We start from the raw sequence: 21,666 nt of genomic DNA on the forward strand, positions 1-21,666 counted from the left end.
CTGGAGCCAGCCACCACCTTACTTGCTCCATGCCCTTTCCTGGGAGATCACTATCACCTGCCAGGTGAGCGTGTGGACTTAGTGAGGCATTTTTCCATCCCACCTTACAACAGTGCTTGCACCAGCTGCATGCAGAGGACTGGCCCACTGATTTGGGCAGGAACTATAAAAGGTCTTCTGGACATGTACCCTAGCTCTCGTTAAGCTATAAAAAGCTCGCTATTTTACCTAGGTATAATCATTATATAATATTATTCTAGATACATGAAAATGCATTAATTTAAAAATTGGCAATGTTTTTTGGGTTTTTTTTAATAATACCTGCTGTAGGTAAACCCTGACACTTCATACTTAGTTCTACAGTGACCAGATTCTATTTCTATAAAACTATAACATCATTTGATTAAAGGAAGCCTTTTACCTTAGAGCAAACAGAACTTTGGTATTGCTAATAGTTTTATCTAAACAGCTTAATCAGGGAAGCCTTGTAATCATGCAGTTAAAAAATCTAAGATAAGATTAAATTTTACATTTTGTGTATTTATAGTCCCTCCATCCCCTAGGCAGAGTGGCATACTGGGATGGCTGAGACAAGCTTGTGTGCCACACAATGAAAGGTAACACCAGAGAAACTAAAGAAAAAGGAAGTTTTAAAATAGTATTCAGCAAACCAGCTGTATTAATATGCCAGTCAACATAAACACATGAGGGGATATTCCATTTAGAAATTAGCTTGCCATATTTCTCATAAAGTAAAAAGGAAATTTTGATTATGAGAAATATCTTGTTTCAGTATGGTGATGTTACTCTTTTGCTTCTTTTAAAAAAATTCTAGCCCCAAGTATAATTAGATCTTACATTAATACTGATGAGAAAAAAATAACTTTATTTATTAGGATACATATCTTCAGCATGCTCGTTTACCTCATTTAAATTGTTTTCTGAAATACTAACAGCGTTTTAGTTTCGGTTATATCTGTTACCCAAGATTGTTACTTTATCACTGTAAACTGTAATCACATTATTCCCATGTGAAAGACTGAAATTCCAAGCTAGATCAGCACTGCATTGTTTGTTGAGTACCATCCCATTTTTTGGGGAAGATGTGGACAACCGAAAGGCTTACAAGAGATCTTGGGATGGAGATGGAGAAATCATGTGGTCCTGGGAGCTCCTGGCCTGCACCAAACATGGCAGAGTGGTGTGGGAGGAGATGTCACAGGAGGGGATAGGTATTCCTGCCTTGAATGGGACAGCTTGGGTGTTAGTTCAAAGCACTTGATTTATTAATTTATTTTAACCAGCATACATTCTTGCAAAAAGGGCACCCTTTTTTGGTAACTAGCTTTCAGAAATACCTTAGTCTGATGTGTCCCAGGCACTGTGGCTTGTGTTTTTTTCTTGTTTCTCCTCCCTTCCTTTTGAAACAACTCACAATAAATTAAAAAATATTAGGCATGAAGCTCATGAACTTCTGGTGGTTTTTATGTGTACCTCATAATAACATGTAGTGCTAACTATTTCTCTTCTGCATTTCTGGATTTGTCATTTTCCTGGGGCGGTTCCTTTTTTTATCCTCTACAAGCGGACCAGAACGACCAATTACATTTTATTCCTCCTTATGCTTTATTTTTTTAGGACATGTGGTTACAAAAGTAACTTGTTTTATACCTTTACTGTGACTCCCTCCTTTGCTCCTCTCAGAGGAGGAAAAATTCTCAGCTTGTTTGAAGATTACATTTTCTGCTGTGATCCACTTTATCACTCATTTCTGGAGGAAGTTCTTTCCTGAAATGTGTCATAGACAGTCTGTAAATGAAACAAACCCACTGATTATGTGCCATTATATGTTACCTTATGTAAATGCATACATGATTCTTCTTGAAATGAACAGCTTATTGTGATTGAATTCCTTTTTGAGTTTCTCCTTCTGAGGCTTTGCAGTATATTCACTTGATGGAAAGGTCTCTCTCCCTGTTGTACTGGATGTGTGTAAACCATTTCTGCATGCACTTGTAGCTGTGTTCAGTGTTGTTGCTCAGGCCTTCAGTGATGTGTGCTGCAGAAAGTCTAGCTGTGCTGATGTGCTAAGGCAAGGGCAGTTATGTCTGCATAAATTATTGGCAGCTGAGGAAAGGGTGAAATCCACACCTCTTGTGATCAGAAGGGAAAATTCCACAGTGACGTTACAGAAAACTCGATTCAGAGAGTTTGGCACCACTGTTAAAAAGCTACCAAATTTTTAGGACGTGAAGAAATAAAAGAAGGTCTGGTGAGAACCACTCTATGCCCTTCCTTCCCCCCAGCACAAAACTTTCCATGTATAAGCTGAGGTTAACAGATAAAAGAGTTTTGGTTCCTTTCTTTTTCTGCATCCACTTCCCTGCCTCATGATTTCCTGTACATTTCCTTCTAGTTACTGAAAAGTGTAGACAAGAGTATTGCTTCAGAGAGCACTGCTGAGATGAAGCTCGAGGCTGGAAATGAAGCCACTGAGCCAGACATAGAAAAATTTCAGTTCCCTGTCAAACCTGAGAGAGCTTTTGTCTTTAGATAGATATATTGGTTGACAAATGGATTAGTGGGGATGCTGGATGAGCCAAAGGCCTAAGAATTGTTACCTTAATAATGTCAGATGCATCAGACTCTTTAATTCTTTTCTTACCAAATAATCTTATTTAATTCAACTTTGTGTTGTATGAAACAAATCGCCTTTGCTGACCTCGCCTGGCCCATGGCTTTCCAGCTGAATAAACAGAGATAGGGAAATAAAGAACAAATCTTCACCACTAATTAGCTCTTGAAATATCAGTGTTCACTATTCACTGCATGAACTGACTATCAGGCATTGCACCACCATGAAAACAATCTACAACTGCATGTCATGAGTGTAAAATAATGCAAGGCACGGGGTACAGTGCTGAATTGCAGCAGAATGAAAAGGTACTGGGCATGTTGCATGACCTTCAGCAAGATTCTCTGTTTGTGTCAGTGAGAAAGATGAGCCAAATTATTCATGAGGCTGAAAGGGGGAGAAAGGACATGTGATCTTGAAACAGTAAGAGCTATGTTATTCTTGGGGGAAAAGATCAAGATGATTATGTTAATATTACCATTTGTGTTACACTCTCACCAGAGTGAGATTTTCAGGAATGTGTCAAGTTCTGTGTGTTTTATCCAACTGCAAAAATACAATAGGATTTTAGAGCATCAGTCAATACTGTTTTTATTTCTTTTTTGTTTGTATTTCTTATGAAGCACATGCTTTCAGAAACAAGATGAATCAGTAGGTGTGAATTATCAGTAAGGTGGATATAAGATGAAGCTTTTAAAGAGTAATATATAATCAGTCATTAATATGTGAAAGCAAACAAAGGAAAAAAAGACAATAAAGGACTTCATAAAATAAAAGCAAAACTCAAAACTGTTTTCAGTGATGTAGCTGTGCTCTTTATAAATGCTATCCACTTACAAGAGGAAGTTGAGTATGTTATTACAGGAAATAGTAGGAAATGTGCCTTTGAAGATACTGGTTATCATTAGGAATGAGAATTCTGCTTTTCAGCATGGTCTACAGTTGAGTAGCACTGCACAAAGGCACTAGTGCAATAAATACAGACTATTCCTGACAGAGATGGTGTGCCAGACTGGGCCTTTTTACTTTCAGAAATCACATGTCATCAGCCCCTCCATTTTCTTATTAGATATTCACAAAAGTAACTTCTTTTTAGGAATAGATAGAGTATTCCAAGTAATCTTATAATTCCACGGTAGCATAGTGAAATCAAATACGTGAGTAATTTCAGTGAATCAAATCAAGACTGGCATACACCAAATAAGAAATAAAAGTATTGGGTGACTGATGTCTGAACATTTTCTGCCAAAGGAAGCATATAAAAGGTAGGGTGGTATTTTTTCACTGCAGCCATTTCATTTTGCCTGCAGTGTACAGAGGTTTGACATAAGCAGTTGCCAAAAATGTTCTCAGACCAGTGTTGACACAAACAGAGTGACCACATTTCTATCTATCTCATGTAAATCATCTCTCCTTCAAGGAGCAGAAAACCATACAACCTTGGGACACCTGCAAAGGAAATCATTCACTAGAGTCGTTGTGTTCGAAATTCAGTGGGGCACATCTTACAGCCCGGGCTGGAAAAGTACATTGAGATAACAGTTTTAAGAAACTGAAACCTCATCTATTTGCAGCCAGTCATCCTGGGCTGAGTTTTTTGGTTCCTGACAAGTAAAAAACCATTTCTGAGATCCCCCCTCGGGGTGCATGAGGCTTTTCTCCTGGCTGTTTCTGAGGGGAACCCCAACCTGTGAAGCTGTTCTCTACCCTGCTGAGGTCATGATTTCTCAAACTGACAAAAGCAGTACTGAATTCCCTTAATGGGGTGCTCATTTTTGCACAGTTTTTGAGAAAAAGCAAATACTATACTGTCCAGCTGAATTGGTTTTTTGTCCTGAAAACTCCTTTTGCTGATAATTTTCAGTAACATTTTCAAGGGCTTTTTGCTTTTCTCCTGACTGTATTCTATGGCTGGTAACTTGTGTGGGTTCTCACTTTAAATACTGTGGTTTGTGTCATGTTAGTCCTGTGGTATAAGCTATTATCTCAATGAAGCTCATTTTTAACAAAGTTCCTTTTTAATACCATGTCGAGCTTAAAGCTTTTGCTGCCTTAAAATATAACTTCTGCATTTCCAGCATGACATTCTATCAGTTAAGACAATGTGTATTTCTGTCTTTTCAGATATTAGATCATTCTGCAAATTAAATTTGCTTGGTCAGTACTTGAACATTTATCCAGAAGCACTTTCAAGTTCAGACTTTCAGCACTGTCACAATGTAACCCTGCCATCTACTGGAAAGTATTTAGTAATGTTTTTTGTCGTTAAAATTGGGGTGGTTTGGTCTACAAATTTTATGTACAAGAAAAGGCCACCACTACTTTGAAACACACAGGCTGAGTCCCTGTTGTTCAGTGGAAACTTGCACCTGAAATGCATGGGTTTACATGGAAAGGGATCAAATATGTAGTAAACAATTGCTTTTCACTCTCAGACAGCCAACATTTTTGCCATCAAAAGTTTTCAGATCTCTCATCTTTCCCTCCCACTACTTTTTGGGAGGTATCCCAGGACTAGGGAAGTTGGCTGGCCTCACAGTTCTTTCTGCATGATCAGAAAGTTTGGGGGTGAGCAGTCAGGAGGTGCACAGTTTCTTTGATGGCTCAGAGATTTCGTGTGTGTGAGTCTGATTTCTAGTTGAGCAGGCAGCTGTACCCTCAAGATCACCAGGTTTTCATCTGGAGGGATGGAAGAAGCAGCATTTGGAGAGACCAAGTGTAGTAGGCCAGCTGTGCTAGAGGATATATGTGTGTGTCACTGTTGCCAACCTGCTTGCAGGTTATGCTGTGGAATAGGCTCTGGGGCTGTTTGGTCCTATTTTGTCTTCTTCTCTGTAAGTTATTGGTAGACTGCTGGCATCTGGAAATACTGGGTTTAGTAAAAGACAAAGGGTCTTCTTGATTTGCAGAACTTCTGCTTTTCTTGCCTCGTGCATTTGTGTAGCTGAGAGGTGCTAAGAAGTTCACATGGTTCTGGGAGCCTCTTGCCTCAAAGGCATCAGAGCTGATATCTCTAACAATCTATAATTATCACTCCTTGCTCTTTCTGTATTCTTTCTTCCTATACCCTTCCTATACCCTCTTTGTGGAAGAGTTTTGCTTTAGTTGTTCAACAAGACATAGTCTCCTCTGAAAGACAGGGAAAGAAAACGCAATGCAAAACAGTATAGCAAAATTTGCTTAATAAAAAAGTTGAAGGAATTCAGTAGGTCATCTTGCATTAGTTTTCAAGGACTGGAAGCTATGTCCCTGCATTGATTCACAGACAAAGCTGTGCATACAGGGGTCTGTGCCCCTTAACACAGTACAGACAAGCTTAGGTACAGCTGTATGTGTTGCATAGCACATGTTAACACAGGTTCATTCCCATAAATCCAACAGCCACTTCAGCTGTGCTGAGCAGGACACAGTGCTTGCTCAGACTGATTCCCAGATCTCTGGGGTTGTGGCAGTGGATGTGGCTCCCTGCAGAAGGAGTGAGGTTAGGCGTGCCAGCCGTGCAGCTGTGCCTGGTAACAGCTAGTGTAGCAACTCTGACAGTTCCCCTTAGCAAGCAGAAGTTTCTCCAGAATGGCTTTCAGTGGAAACAGCTTTGCAAATGAAGTATATTAAGTATCTGATTCAGTTTTCATTTTAAGAATAGATTAAAAAGCAAGATACAACAGGTGAGTAATTTCGAAGATTATCGCATAATAGCAATAGCAGAGATGCAATCAAAGTCTCATTAATGCTTTCTTTCCTCCATGTACTAGTTTTCAAAAGAAATTATATTCCTTGGTAGACCTTTCTATTATGGACGAAATTACGTAACTTTCTCTTTGATAGTAGAAAAGACCAAAATTGTTATCTACTCCCCATTATAATTGCCATTTTAGAGCTCACCTCCCCACAGAAAGACCTTGAATAGGGTTCATATTACTTCCAGATATCAAGAGAAAAAAAGTAATTGGTAACAGCACATTGCCTGGATGTTAATAATATTTCGGCTTTACCTTGTTGAAAAAATAATTTATTCCCAGCATATATTAGAAGGGAGGAGATGTGGCACATTCATAGGCTTACTGTCATTATGTGTAATACTTGCATTTAAGCTCGAAACCATTTTAGGTTATTTAGTTTTATGGAGGATTGTCTCCTACACTATAATAGATGCCAAGGTTTTAGAGCCCCAGATACAGGATAACACTTACCTAGGCTGAAATGGGATGAGCTGCAGAAGGTACTGCACCACAAATGGGATGGTGGGGTTAGACTCTGGTCTTAGCAGAAAAATCTTTGCACTAGGCATAAACAGGGGTAGTTTTAGAGGCAGAGGGTGCAGGAAATGCTGGAGCTGTTCATGTCAGAAGACAAGAAAGAAGGATATTTTGGGTGACTGCCAATGAAATGACTTCTAATTTTCTGCTCCAGCACTGAACTAGAACTGCTTGTCCTTAGGCTAGGAGATGGGTGTGATGGAGTGGGACAAGTTACTGTGATGTTGCTCTACTCTCCTGTGAACACCTTTTCTCTCTTACAGTTAACCAAATGGTGTGGGTTGGGTTGTTTTTTTCCCTCCAGGTACAATATATCTCTGCAAATTAAATTGAAATGTTTCTTGAACAAAAGAAGGACAATTTCAGTCATGGCTGAGTCCTAAAGGGAACCAAAAATATTCTGGTTTAGCTTCTCTTGTCACATTATCATAGACTACGTGTCAGTAAGAGGAAAAGTCTCTTCCACCTACCCTGCATTTCATATCCTGAAAGAGCAGCTCCCATTTACTCTATTCAGAACACATTTTTTTTTTCACATACATACCTCCTTTTTTCTTCTGATAGGTTTTAAGAGCTCATTAAAACTGCTTCTTCCCTTTCACTGGACTCAGATATTTATGACTTATTAAACTTCCTTTTTGTCTATAACACAGGTTGATTTTACTGACTACTTTCCCAAGCCTGCATTAATGAGACACTCCAGGAGAAATCTTAATAGATAGAATGCCTAGAAGGGAGAAAATGGTATAATCTGATTGAGTAAATAAATTTGCAAGAAATTCTAAGACTCATAGACTGCCAAAATATTAATTTTTGTAGAGAGTTAAATAGGATTATTCTTGTTTGCTGAAAGCTGTCTATGGTCTTTTCAGAGTAAACAGACTTACTAAACATTTTTGAAGAACAAAGCAGGGCAACTGTCTGGCAAGTCTTCCACAGTGACCTTTCCTGCTCTGAAGTGGGAATGGCTGCTGTGAATACACTGAGCATGGTGAGAAAAGGGTGACCACAGTAACTGCAGCTGGCAGAATAAACAGGGTGTGCTTGGTGTTTCTTATGTGTTCTGTAGAATTTTATTCTGTCTCTTGCGTTCATTGGTGCCAAACGCCCATCACCTTTAGCACTTGTGCTGAGTAGCAATGAGTTGTCCCTCCACTCTCACCAGGGGGATGGTGTCAGTTCTTGCTTGCTAGAGAGACAGCTTGGAGGGGACAAATGCCATGGCAGGGACAGTTCACCCTGAGATGCTCCTTCTCCCATTCCCCATGCACTTAGAAGCCAGGAGTCATCTTAGGTAAACCCAGCTGGTGTGAGACATGTTCAGTGTCCAGGTTTAGAGCAAATTTGGGGAAGAATCCCCCCAAAGGAGCTCCGGTGGGAAAAGCAGATCCAATCGGCCCCTCCCCCCAACTGGTCCGGGAGGAAAGAAAAATACCTCCTTGGAGAAAGGTGGAAAAAACCCCCTGTTTATTAAACAATAAGACCAAAACAGTATCAAAACAATGAGACCCCTTGCCACTCTAAAAGAGATGACAAACTGAGAAAACCCCGGGTTCAAGCAGCAGCTCACTCAGTCTCTGATCAGTCTCTCAGTGCTGGAATTGTCGCAGGCCAGGGCCGGCCCAGTGGGCCACAGCTGCAGCTGCCGGTGCTCTCCTGGGTGTTCAGTCCAGAGCAGTTCCAAGAGGTCCAAAGAAAAGGGGAAAAAAAACCAGTCCAGGGAACTTCTTTGCCTCAGCTAGCTAACACTAACTAAAAAGCAAAAGAAGAGCTCTCTGTCCCGCTGTCTGTCCGCAGACGACACAGTCAGGAGCAGGAATGTGGAGGAGTGAGTGCAGTGTCTGAAAACAAACTGCGCGCTTCTTCTCTCTCCCCCTTCACTCTCTGTAACACTCTTAAAGGTACAAAACTTATTATTATTCAACATAAACAGAATGAGACGATTGGGGATAAAAGCATCATATAGTCAACCCAGGACATTCAGCTACCTCACAGGTCCAGTCAGGCAAATATATTCAAGATATCCACATCAGGTATTTGGTGGGATGTGGGATCTCAGGATCTGAGTCCTGAGATGCCGAGCCACCGAAGACTACTCTTGGGGGGCTCGGGAGTCTTGGAATGTTGCCAGAAGTGTCTGGTAGCTAGACTTTGACTCTACACAAGAGACGACAAAGATGAAGGCTTCACTGGGGTGAATAGTGAAAGAATTAGTTAATTAGAAGGTGAGACACAGAGTTTAAGATTTATGTACAGGGGGGTTTAGAGAAGTAAGATGGAGGAATTGGGGTGTGTCCTGTCCTTCTTCTTCTTCTTCTTCTTCTTCTTCTTCTTCTTCTTCTTCTTCTTCTTCTTCTTCTCCTCCATCTTCTTTAGTGATGGTGGCACTTTTAGATTAGTTATTACTGAAAGTGCACCGAGTAATAAGAATAAATGGTATTGGAGAAAAATAATAAATATTGTATACGTAACAATGGGTATAAAGATAGGTGGCTGCCTGGAGGGCAGCACAGTGTGCTCATAGCTGACTGCTGAGCAGACCTCTGTCGGGCTGAAAGAACATCTTTTAGATAAACAATTAATAAACATAAAAACCGAAAGAAGAACTGAAACTTCTTCTTGTCCTTCGATACGCGAGCTGCCCCAAAGCCACTTCGGGCCTTTCTAGGCCCTTCAAACAACCCAGAAAACCCGACAATTGGCGTTCCCTGGGTGGGCACTCCCACCACAACCTTTTTGGGGGAGGGGCAGCACCCTCAACGCCCTGAAGACCAGAGAGAAGAAGAAAACAAAAAGCCAACAGAGTCTGCAAAAAACATCAGTCACTGAGAATTTCATCTCTCAGTTTCTGCCGAAGACAATTCGTAGCAGAACAGCCCAGACCAGACCCAGAAAGGCGCCCTGGGACCACCTCTCGTGATCTGCTGGACAGAGACCGAGACCTCCAGACTGCCCTGACGAAAGATTTGGTAAGAAAGGCCAAGAAATAAAAACATGGGGGGCACACTCTCCCAAGAACAACGAGAAATTTTGTCCGCCTTACAAGGCATGACACAAGCATACACAGAGGGAATTCCAAAGAAAGAATTAAAACAATTATTGCTATGGGCAAGGCTAAACTACTCACTAGCAGAAACGTGCCTGCTATTTGAAGTGGGGTTTTGCCAAGAAAACCAACAGATGCAGCAGACATCTGAGGGACCCTCAAAGGAGGGGGAGGAGCATGACTCCAAGAAAAAATTAGCTTTGGCCTTAAAAGGCCAGGAAGAAGAAAACTAACAGATGCAGCAGACATCTGAGGGACCCTCAAAGGAGGGGGAGGAGCAAGGCTCCAGGAAAAAATTAGCTCTGGCCTTAAGAAGCCAGGGAGGAAGAGCTCTCGAAGAAAGAGGGCAAGAAATATTATTAAAACACCCGGTCCCAAAACCGTCCAGAAACTCCAGAGAGCATAGAGGACTCAGGAGCAGAAAGGGGGGAGCAGGGGGGGGAGAAGAGATCAGGGGGGACGCTTTCTCGCAGCAGCCAGGCTGCGGTAGAACAGGCGGGGAGCGCGGGTAAAGAAAAAACAAGGGACACGTGTTTTCGCGCAGCTTTGCTTGGCTCAGGGCCGGGGGCGGCGGCGGTCCTGGCTGGCAGGGATGCGGAAGCGCGCGCGACGGGCGAAACTCGCAAAAACCCGGGGGAGAAGTCACAAACCAACGCCGGGGCGTCTGACCCAAGCAGCGAAATTGGGGGATTTGCGCAGCCCCAGAAAGCTGCCATGCAGAGACGTAGGAGGCGCACGGTTGTGACGCAAAAACCCGGTGCGCAGATCGGCCCGAATCGCGGCGGGCGCGGGTGCCGGCGGGAGGCGGGCTGCACACACCAACGAGGGGCTGCACACACACAGCGTCGGAGGAGGAAGAGACAGAGTCAGGGGCAGACCGAGGGGGGAAAATTCAGAGGCGGAACAAAAGGGAGAGGGAGAAATTACCTCAGGGGAGACAGGGGGCGGATCGGAAAGCACGCATGCGCGGAGAATAGAGCGTGGGCGGGGGCGGGCCAGACCCACGGTAACGTCTCAGGCGAGGAGGGGCCCTCTCCAGACTTGGTGCCTTTAGTTAAAACCCTCAGAGTCCAAGCCTCTTCCCTCCTGGGGAGGCGTGTGCATTCTAACCCTATTGTCAGTTGAATTAAAAGCCAGGTAGCCCCAGTCTCAAGCGAGCTTGCAAACAGCGACAATCAGCCGAACGAGAGGCAGCTGTGTTCATGACGTCATCCCAGCCACGGAGCCCAGTGACAGCGCCACCTCGTGGGGGAATGACCGAAGTGCATGACAGGCCAGATCAGTTCGGCAGAGCCACAGTGTCATTTCGCAACGAGTCTGCAACTATGCAGCGATTTTTCTCAACAAAATATAAGAAGAGACGAATACTCAGACAAAAGTCGGGACTCAGACTGCAAAGGACAATTCAGAAGAGAAATAAGAAGAACGAAAGACTCTGGGGGGTTTTCTCTTTGGGGTCTTGAATGAAAAACATAACAAGAGTTTTGCACAAAAGTGAGGTCATGAGTTTCATGATGCTTATGTGCATCATCCTTTTCATTCATTGCAATAGGCAATGGGGTAAATTTACCTATTACTGTCATGGTTTGAGCCTGGCACAGAGCCAGTGCCCCCCATGAAAATGCCTCACCCTGGTGTCTGCTGTGAGATGTGACCAGGAATAAGCAAAACAGGCTCTAACTTAAACATAAAGACCACTTTATTACTTAAACTACAGGAAAATAGGGAGAGACTATAAGGAAAAAGAAGAAAAGAATTGAAAACCTTACAAAAAAACCATTTTCCTCCTCCCCCACCACCTGACTTTCCCAATCCAATACATTCTCCCAAAACAACTGCCCAGCCTTGGCCCCACACGTTAGTATACTCAAACTTCAGTTCATGAAGAGGAAAGGAGTCTTTCTCGTTCCATAGGCTTCTCGTGGAAACACACTGAAAACCTCGTGTGCTTCCCTGTCACTTCGGCACCGCCCGGAAAGTCCATTTGCCGCTTGTGACATCTTCCTTCCATGCTCAGTGCTCTCACCACCGAGACATGGCCAGAGCTGCTTTTAGGGTTGTCTTTCAAGGATGCCTTGTCTCACTCCAAAAAGGCACAGTCTCTGCTTTTGGGACATCTGTCCCCCCCATATTTTTCCAACCCCCTGGGGCCGGGGGGTCCTCACGAAGAACCTTCCTGGTTTTGAGGCACTGCCTCCCCCTAAATGCAGTCTGTGTCACAGGAACAACTGAGTCCATGGCTACAAGAAAAAGTCCAGCCAAAAGGCCACTCCAAATCATCTCCCCCCATCCAATCATCTCCACATTCTTCGGGCCAAAGTCCTTGTCTCATCTCATCTCTCATCTCCCTTCTTATTCAGCTTCGAGGAGGATTAGCATTTTTGCAAGGCCCCAATCATGCAAGAAAGGGTTAAAAGTTTTCAGTCTCTGTCTGTCCTGGGACGAGATGATACTCCCACACGTGCTGCTGCTGCGGCCGGCCGCTCTCCCTCCCGGAGGGGGGGGGGGGGGGGGGCTGGCCGCCCGATGTCTCGATGTCTCTTGGGGCTCCGCCACCCTTCCATCCTTGAAAGCCCCTCAACCCCCACCTCTGTCCAGGCCCCTGGCCTACCGCATGGCCGCCCCTCCCCCGCCCAGCAGCAGCGGGCTGGGCGGGGGAAGAGATCTGACCTCTTCGCCCGACGATGTCCCAAAGAGGAAGTGCCAGGGCAGTGCCTTGCTTTTAACCCCTGTGTATTCTCGGAGGTGTGTCCAAACCCCACTGGCTACACCAGGTGTCAGTATGAAACCCAAAACCTTCATTGGTTTGACCACAGCTTCCCAGAATTCCCACTCCTTCCTGGTCAAACCACGACAATTACAGAAAAAACTGACAAAAGATCATGGATTGATCAGCTGGTAGATTTCTTTGACATCTCTCCCATTTAGAGAGGAATTTTAAGAGTAAGATTTTACATTTTAATAGTTCTCCTAGTCCTCATCCATGTCGTCCCATGTGCCATGAATCGAGTGATAAAAGAGGTTTTCTTGGTGCAAACAGAAGGGGGAGATGTGGGATCTCAGGATCTGAGTCCTGAGATGCCGAGCCACCGAAGACCACCCTTGGGGGGCTCGGGAGTCCTGGAATGTTGCCAGAAGTGTCTGGTAGCTAGACTTTGACCCTACACAAGAGACGACAAAGATGAAGGCTTCACTGGGGTGAATAGTGAAAGAATTAGTTAATTAGAAGGTGAGACACAGAGTTTAAGATTTATGTACAGGGGGGTTTAGAGAAGTAAGATGGAGGAATTGGGGTGTGTCCTGTCCTTCTTCTTCTTCTTCTTCTCCTCCATCTTCTTTAGTGATGGTGGCACTTTTAGATTAGTTATTACTGAAAGTGCACCGAGTAATAAGAATAAATGGTATTGGAGAAAAATAATAAATATTGTATACGTAACAATGGGTATAAAGATAGGTGGCTGCCTGGAGGGCAGCACAGTGTGCTCATAGCTGACTGCTGAGCAGACCTCTGTCGGGCTGAAAGAACATCTTTTAGATAAACAATTAATAAACATAAAAACCGAAAGAAGAACTGAAACCTCTTCTCGTCCTTTGATACGCGAGCTGCCCCAAAGCCACTTCGGGCCTTTCTAGGCCCTTCAAACAACCCAGAAAACCCGACAGTGGGAGATGTAACTGTGCATTTCAAGGACATGGGTAATTCAGGACAATTGAAACAGCAACAGAGGCATGTGGCTTTCTCTTCACTGCACTTGATATGTGGGTAATTGGTTTTTCTTTGCATGGTATATATAGTTTATCTACTGATGACAAGTAGTTGTTCAAAATATTTGCAGCTCTGGAGAAATAAAGTGTTTCCACTGTGGGTGTTTATCATCTGATGAAAAACACATCATTTTGTTTGAGGAATTTATTTCTGGAGCCCAGAGAACAGCTTAATCACTTTAGAAGACTAATTTATGAAACTGCTGAAAATATCATAGTCTGTAGAGTAACTTAACATGTGTACAACGTCTTATAAAACAAAACAGTATTTAAGAAAAAAAAGTGAGACAATTATCTGATAGATTACCTATTATTAAAAAATATAGAGAGGAAATGAAGATGTATTAGAAACCAACAGTGTTCTTATTTTATTTGGAAAATATAAATTGGTGGTAAAATGAATTAGCTGTAAAAATCTATTGATTTTAAAGTCCACTGAGACTTTTAAAATATAGAAATGAAATGGTTATCACTCTAATGCTATTCGTTCTCATAAAGCAAGCTCACTTTATCTGAATGGGTTTCCTATTATTTGTTTGATTTCTAAATAGTTTATGAAGACATTTTCTTTTGAAGCACCTTCTGTGCTTCAAAAAGCACAGAAGAGATTTAACTTTGACAATAGTTCTTTATGGAATGTAAGGCTAATGTATCAGACTTGCTTAGGTCCTGTGTGGAGTTATATAGAGGTGCTGCTGGATGGCTTCAGGCTGCTTTCAGATTTTACATGGAGAATATAGAATTCATCATTTTGAGTCTACTTTCAAAGTTTCAGGATCTCATAGTTATATATAAAGGATATGAAGCCACTGAGTTTATGCAGCCATGTTCTTTGGTGTGACAAACCTTATGGCTGACAAGGAAGTGACACTGCTGAGCAGCCAATGTGTCTTCTTGGGCCTTTTGTGGATGAGCATAAATAAACTTATTAAAAAGGGAAAAAAATCATTGTGCACTTTGGTCACACAAAAAACCAATAATAGTCTTAAGTTCAATGTCCAGGGGGCTGGATGCTCTCAGCTCATGGGTTCTCAGGATGGTGTGGTGTATCGCTCACCAAATTGCCTAAAGTCTTTGCTCTGAGATACAGCTTACACACCTGCAACAGGAGGGTTTGTATATTCGTACAGGTTACAGGGATATTTCAGGAGACCTTTGCTGGTTGTTCTGTTGTTTGTATGTACTGTGCAAAGTATTATTATTAGGAGTTGTTGTGCAATTCTTGATAGTTACTGAAGGTAAGATTGTTACTTTTTTCGGTGTAAAATTAGACACATAATTTCCATGCATCAATAAATGCAGGTTCCAAAAAGTGCCAGTTTTCAAGAGAATTTTGTTTTGATCACTTCATGCAATTTCTCCCACAGTTTCTCATAATGTCCTAAAATCCTGCTGTCAAAAGCAAGGGAAAAAACCCCAGATAAAACAAGTGTCCTAAAAGAGTAGCTAGAGTTAACTTAATCCAAATACCAGCAACAAACACACTACTGGACTGACTACTGGAATATCATGCTGGTAAGGAATTCAAGCTGCAATACTGTGCTGGTAAGGACTTCAGGCAGTAGAGTCATTATGCATTTTAAAAGCTCCAGGCAAACATTCCATCTTGCTCCCTTCCATGCTGTGCCTTGACTTTGAGCCTTCATTCTCTCAAGTCACAACTGACGTGGCTCACTGGTTTAGGATGGCACATAGGATGATGTCTTAAGTTCAGAATTATTACTTTAATGCAGCAACTTGTCAGTGTCAGAAATAACTCTGACACTGAATAATAATGAGCCAAATGGAAATTGGGGAAAAATAGGCAGCACATCTTCTTGCCTGGGACAGCCTCCCATATCTGTAATCAGGAAACACAACAACAGTGTCTCTGAAAGATGTCTGGTGAGATATACAAATCATGTTGGAGTGAGAGATAGATTGTTCAGATCTGGGGAAAAGTGTATGGAAATGCTGAAGTATATCAGGATAACTTCACTGACTAGTTGTATTGTGTTTGCCCCCTTCTCTTGGGCAGATGCATGATTTTACTCTGTGTGTTCTGAGCAAAGGAGCTTGGCACTTCAGACACCCAGTGCTCATTCTGTCCCACTCTTCTCACCTGCACTGTATGCCTTGCACTAAAGCAGCTCAGAGGACTTTATAATCTGTATAGGTCAAAGTCTCCAGGCATTAACAATTATGCATTTACCAGTAGGATAAAAATGAATTTGACTGCTTACAGATAATGAAAATAATGGTATGTTAGTCAGGGGTTAAAGATGTGTGGCTTTTTGTACAGGCCCATTAAGTAGAGAGAAATCTAACCATGTGCTGTTATCTTGCTTTTTGGTACTCAAGCTGGTGTTGGTCAGCGCTGACAAATCCCTTGTCTGCCTGAGCTGACTGACCCTGGGAATGTCCATGGTCCATTGCTACCACAGCTGGAACTGCTAACATCTCCAGTGCCTTGACTTGGCTACTACTGACCACTGTGGTTCTCACACCCTAACATTCCATGGACTTTCTGACAACAGGCTGAAGGCTGGTAAGTATTTTCAGAGTATTTCTTTGACGGTGGAAAGGAGGCTGTGTGTTCTGGAACAGCTGCCTGAACAGTCTTGAAAATGATTCCTGGTCAGTAATGGAAAAAAAGGTAGGATAGCTTTGGTTATTGCATGGATATCTCTTGCCAATACTCTAGTGAAGGAGGATATACTGCAGACCTAGAAAATTTCTCTAAAGTCCTTTCTGTTAATTGAAAAGTGGTCCACAGTGACTGTAGGAATGGAAATGTGTTTTGTTCTGGAAAAATAAGTTAAGTTGCTTCCCCTGTGGGTGTTTATTGTCTGATAATAATGATAATAACAAAAATAAAAGCTGGAAAGAAAACTAAGACTATCATCAGAATAATTCCAAGCCTTTAGAACATTTGCACTTTTCCTCCACTCTAAAGAGATTTTCTTAGTTTCCTTTGGGTTGTTTTTTTTGCCATAATGGTTGTAAATTGCATACTGTGCACATTTATTCATGAAGAAAAGGTAATGAGTAAATCAGTTTGGGGGATTGTGGAGGGAAAAAATGTAAGAAATTAAAGATAGTGCAGAAGGTAATCTCACACCTGAGGAGGTGCAGCTGTACCAATCACCAAAGATTAGGAACAGCCCTGCCCTTAACAGGCTGCAGCTGTGTGCAATAAGGAGACGAGTGCTACAAAAGAGTGGGGTAGCTGGGTGAGGAGGGAGAGGGAGTTTGTTGGCTGTGCTGAAGAGGGAGTCAGTGTTGTGTGGAGCTGCACGTGATAAAATCACCAAGAAGGTATGGAACTTTTGAAGTAAGATGTCAACAACAGAATACAAAACCCAACAAGATTACACTACTTGAAATTATATATGGTTTGAGTAAATACAATTCTCATACTTAGGTACAGGCCAGGTTTTACTGGGACTGAAAGAAGCTGGTGGAAGTACTGTGCTGGGGACAGCATTTTTGGATATGTGTGTTGTTACTCAGATTTTGCTGGTTCATGGTGTCCTGTTAATATATATTCATGTTTCTTCTAGAGTTTCACATGTTTTATTGTAGAAACTCTAAAACTGCTAAAAGTTCACACCGTAGTCTTGCTAATCTTGAAGATGAAAGAGATTGATACAAAGATTCACCCATCCTGGCATTTTATACGTTCTGGGGAGACAGGCATTTCTCTTTGTGGATATCTTCCATGTCCATCACATTTATTGGAATTTTATTATATAATATTCCCAAGGGAAATTACATGCAAATAATGGATCAGATCCAAGCCATCATAGTAACCATGTGATTTCTCCTTCACAGGCCTTGAAATTTCATTGTCTTCTGAAAGAAAACATCCCTTGACTCATAGCATATTCAGAACATTAGAAATTCACAATATAGGTAAAACTACATGAAAAATATTTTTTTTCCCCGAGTGGACAGTTTTTACTCACCCCTGTCTCTGTGGCTTCTTTCATGATCAGCTGGGGTGTTTTGAGTGTTTCCTTATTTGTAATCCTTGAAACCATTCCAATGGAAGGACAGTTTTTCTCTGCCAAACCTGGCAGAAGAAAAGATATAAAATCAATATTTTATTGATCCTGCAGGTCTCCAACACTGTCATACTGAAAGTAGCTTCAAGATGGGCAAGATCTCATCTGCAATACCATGGGTATATTAGTACACAATTTTTTTACCCTAATGTTTTATGAGATGACCAAGCAATTCTCTTTTTCTGGACTCTGGGCTAGGTTTCCTTTTATCAGTCCATGATATTACAAATCAGTGATGTACACAGTTCAGTATAACTCAATCAATGTTTCTTTTAAAGTAAATATCTAACAATAATTGAAAAAGCATATTTGTCCTCTACTACCACCAGATGTATACTGGCAGAAAATGCAGAGAAATGCAGCAATGCTCTTTCATTTGAAGTGGTGTTAGTCATGCTGATTGGGCCCTTTTCTCTGCAGTATGTGTGTGCAGGGCAGTGTGTGTAGACCCTCTGGACAAATACTCAGAGTCCACCAGCTTGGTACATTGGCTCTTTCCATCATTGCATGACACAATCTGTGCCTGCTGCTAAGTCTTTATATTTGCAGCAAATCATGGTACCACTTTGCTTTGTATTTCACTGTGGAAGCCTCTTGAATCCCTCATCCTTCCAGACATCCAGACAGCCTATTTGCAGCTGGCAATTTTCAGCAGGGGCCTGCTAACTTCATTTGCTATTGTCTGCTTTTACAGAAATGGTGGACTGTAGGCTCATTGACAGATCAATTTTTTCATTATCAGCCTATGCAGCTGTTTGAATACTTACTATTCCCTCATTCTTGTCCACTTTCTGCTTATTGTCAGAGAAGCTAAAGTGTTTAGTGGAAAGCCCAGCTTCCCAAGTCAATTTTGACTGGTAATTATTGTTTAAATAAAACAGACAGCATGGCAAGAAACCTTCCTGGGAATATGCATGTCTTGTATAATCACCTCTGAATAAAATTATGCTGTGAACATAAATCTGAACTGCGGAGTTGTTTGATGCAGATAGAAATCTTTCTTAATTGCTTTAATATTTATTGCAGTTCTTGAAAAGTACAGCATTTTTAGCAATAAATACCTTGCATAATCTTTTTACTCCACAATTAGTCACCACCTCTACAGTTTATCAGGTGAAAAAATATTTTCCTGAAGAAAATAAACACAGTTTAGTCTTTACTACTTATATGCATGCTCATAGTCTGCAAGGCAGCGGGCTGTTGCCCTAGCTGTGCACTTGAGATACTGCTTATCACACAGAACAACTCTGAATGAAGCAGATGTTGGCCCAGAGGCAACAGGACAGGCACAAAACTTCTTCACTGCATGAGCTTGCTAGGGTTCTGAGTTACTGATGGTTTTCTCTGCCAAAAGCCATAATCTGGATTTGGAAAGAAAGGAAAGGTCTAATTAGCTCATGCTTTATGCTTTATCTGAAAGCCAGGACTTACCTGCAGAGAGGTGAAGGTAGCAGAGCACAGTCACTTCCCATCACCTGAGTGACCCTGAGGTTTGGTCCCTTCAGTTGCTGCTCTCTCTGTGAGGCTCCTGCTGTTTGAAGTGTTTTATTTCCTCACAAAGCTAAGAGACAGCAGGAGAGCCCTTGGCAGAGCCCAGGGTGATTTGCCTTCAGATCCCCGTGACGTCCCTGCTGCAGATGAGTTGCCAGCCTTGTGAGCACTGCAGACTGATTTTACATGCCTGGCTCCTGCCTGCAGACTTCTCTGAGAGCTTCTGGGAAAACTGCAGGTATCACTTAGAATCTGTGACCACCTGGGTGACTGAGGCTCTCTACTCTTTGCCTCTGACCAGCCCACATTTTCATGTGAGGAGTTTACTGAAGATGCATAGCAGAGTGTCCCTTTCAGGATGGGCTCCCTGCTGTAATCTCCCAAACTGCCATGTTCAGAAAGGTTTAAAAATTGTCCTGGAGTTCATCAGTGTGTAGTCCTTCTGTAGTGTCCTTCTATTCCTGTGGAGTGACCTTGTGCTCCAGGTGAAGAGGGGCTTCTCTGTCAGGCTGGTTTCTGGTACCTGGTGAGGTGTTACTGTGAGTGTGACCTATAAGTCTAAATCCAGAGATGATAATGCTAATTGAAACCTTTTCAGTTTGGCTCCATGTGCGTCTAAGTGTTCATATGCAAACTCTCATTTCCAAAGACAGGCAGAGGCTGCCTCACCTCATTCCCTCATTTGATTATGTGGCTTACTGCTGCAGCTAACAGATTACATTTTTAGTTGTTACCAATTGCTCTTAGATATAATTTAATCTTGTTAAATGTAGGGAGAAAATAAAACAAAATAGGTCCATTTGTCATCAGATCATAATGGTCTTGTCACATAAAACCTCTCTGCTCATTACTTTTAAGTTAGTCAATAATGCCTTCTGAGGCTCTAATGTAAGTGGAAATGTGGCATCCAGAGTAATACGAGACAGTACATGTGCACAGCAGACATTGTCTCATGTCTAAAATATCACTGTATCCCTACTGCAAGAAAAATAGGTTAATTTTCATAGAAATTACAATAAAATCTCTGATTCTTGTCAAGCTCTCAGTATCTTAAGGTGTTCGAAGTTCTCTTGGCACTGCTTCCTTAATAAAAGACTGTTTTCAGCGAGGTAGGCAGATATGAAAGACTGGGGCTCATGGCTGTATATTTGCTTCCAAATAAAGGCTATGCAGCCTTCTGGAAGTAAATAGTTATGCAAGGAATGAGAGGTTGTTTGTGTAAATTTATAAAGTCATATAACAATTAACAGGGCCTGTTAAACTAAGTTGAGAGTTGGCGTGAGCCAGTGTCATTGGGAAATAAGCTCTGAAATGGGACATTGCATCACTGGGTAACATGGTGGATCAAGTAGGGTTTGACCTCTAAACATAAAAGGAAAAGCTTGATTTTATTGCAGGTTACTGGGGAAGCTTTTCAGAGTTCAGGCTAAAAGCTGATCCTAAAGCAGTTTTTAGGTTATGAACAGCTTTGGCTGGGATGAAGGTGAGAAGCTACACCGAGTAAAATCATGATTTATGCAAACTTTCAAAGTAATCCAAACTTCACCACAAACCTACTTCTAATTTCTATCTGGCCTGGAAGAAAAATGGGGCAAAAGCCTCTCTGGGCAAATGAAGTGGGGAGCAAAGGCTGGAGCTTGAACTGGGGCTTGAATTCACAGAGCTCCATGGCAAAGGAGAGTGTCTGCAAGGGAGACAGAGATGCTCTTCTGTCAGGTCAGTGGCAGACAAGGGTATCTCATCATGAGAGGGGGAAGGTTAGATTGGGGTGTATGTTCAGTCAATGCTAAGGCTATGACTTGTTTCAGATTGACTTTAGAAATTATTCCACATTTGCTTTCTGAGCCACCTTTGGCTCTCAGGCTTAACTGCAAGGCTGGGGAAAGGTCAGTCAGTGTTGGGGTACAAGCTGGGCTTTGCCAGTGCCAGTAAATGCTGCTGACAAGCTGGTGGCACAGAGCTGGCCAGACTGGGCTGGGTGTCAGTGCCAGTTTGTGTTCCTGTGATGTTTGTACATGTGGATCTCAATGGCCTCACTAATTTAGAGGGAAAAGCTAGGCTTGTACTTGAGAGTGAGTTTGCTAAACTAAGTGTGGAAAAACTCAGATGCCAGCTTGTTTTAACTTGTGTGGACTGTCTGTGCACAAATATATAAATAAAGGTTAGAAATTAGGGGTATTTTTCAGGAGGATGAAAAACTTCAGGTAAAATGCTCTTCAAATATAATTTTCTTCCTTGAATTTTCTTGAATCTTGGCAAATATAGCAGCAGCACAGATGCTCCACTGTGTACTGAGCACACTGACCTTTCAGCAGCTTCCCTGTGTGTCAAGCATTGTATCTTTCTGGGCCCTGGGGAATCGCAGGATGCTGGAAGCAAACCCAAGTAAAACTATTAAAAAAAAAAAAAATCAATGCTCTTGATTTC

The 21,666-nt window shown here is 42.2% G+C and overlaps 1 protein-coding gene across 8 annotated transcripts in view; it reads right to left on the minus strand.

Moving 5' to 3' along the window:
- Window positions 1–11,618: 11,618 nt before the first annotated feature.
- AADAT (aminoadipate aminotransferase) overlaps window positions 11,619–21,666 on the minus strand; it is a 37,412-nt gene continuing 27,364 nt past the window's right edge. For 5 of the 8 annotated variants that reach the window (XR_012580450.1, XR_003379481.2, XR_003379480.2 and 2 more), the window contains 3 exons: window positions 21,545–21,608; window positions 19,180–19,789; window positions 11,619–17,756 (listed from right to left, as the gene is read on the minus strand). The gene's annotated coding sequence lies outside the window, so the exon portion shown is untranslated. The remainder of the gene's footprint in view (window positions 17,757–19,179; window positions 19,790–21,544; window positions 21,609–21,666) is intronic. The other 3 variants (XR_012580448.1, XR_012580447.1, XR_012580449.1) reach the window with 3 other exon arrangements.

Source organism: Zonotrichia albicollis, chromosome 5 (assembly GCF_047830755.1).
Source record: "Zonotrichia albicollis isolate bZonAlb1 chromosome 5, bZonAlb1.hap1, whole genome shotgun sequence".
Classification (NCBI taxonomy): domain Eukaryota; kingdom Metazoa; phylum Chordata; class Aves; order Passeriformes; family Passerellidae; genus Zonotrichia; species Zonotrichia albicollis.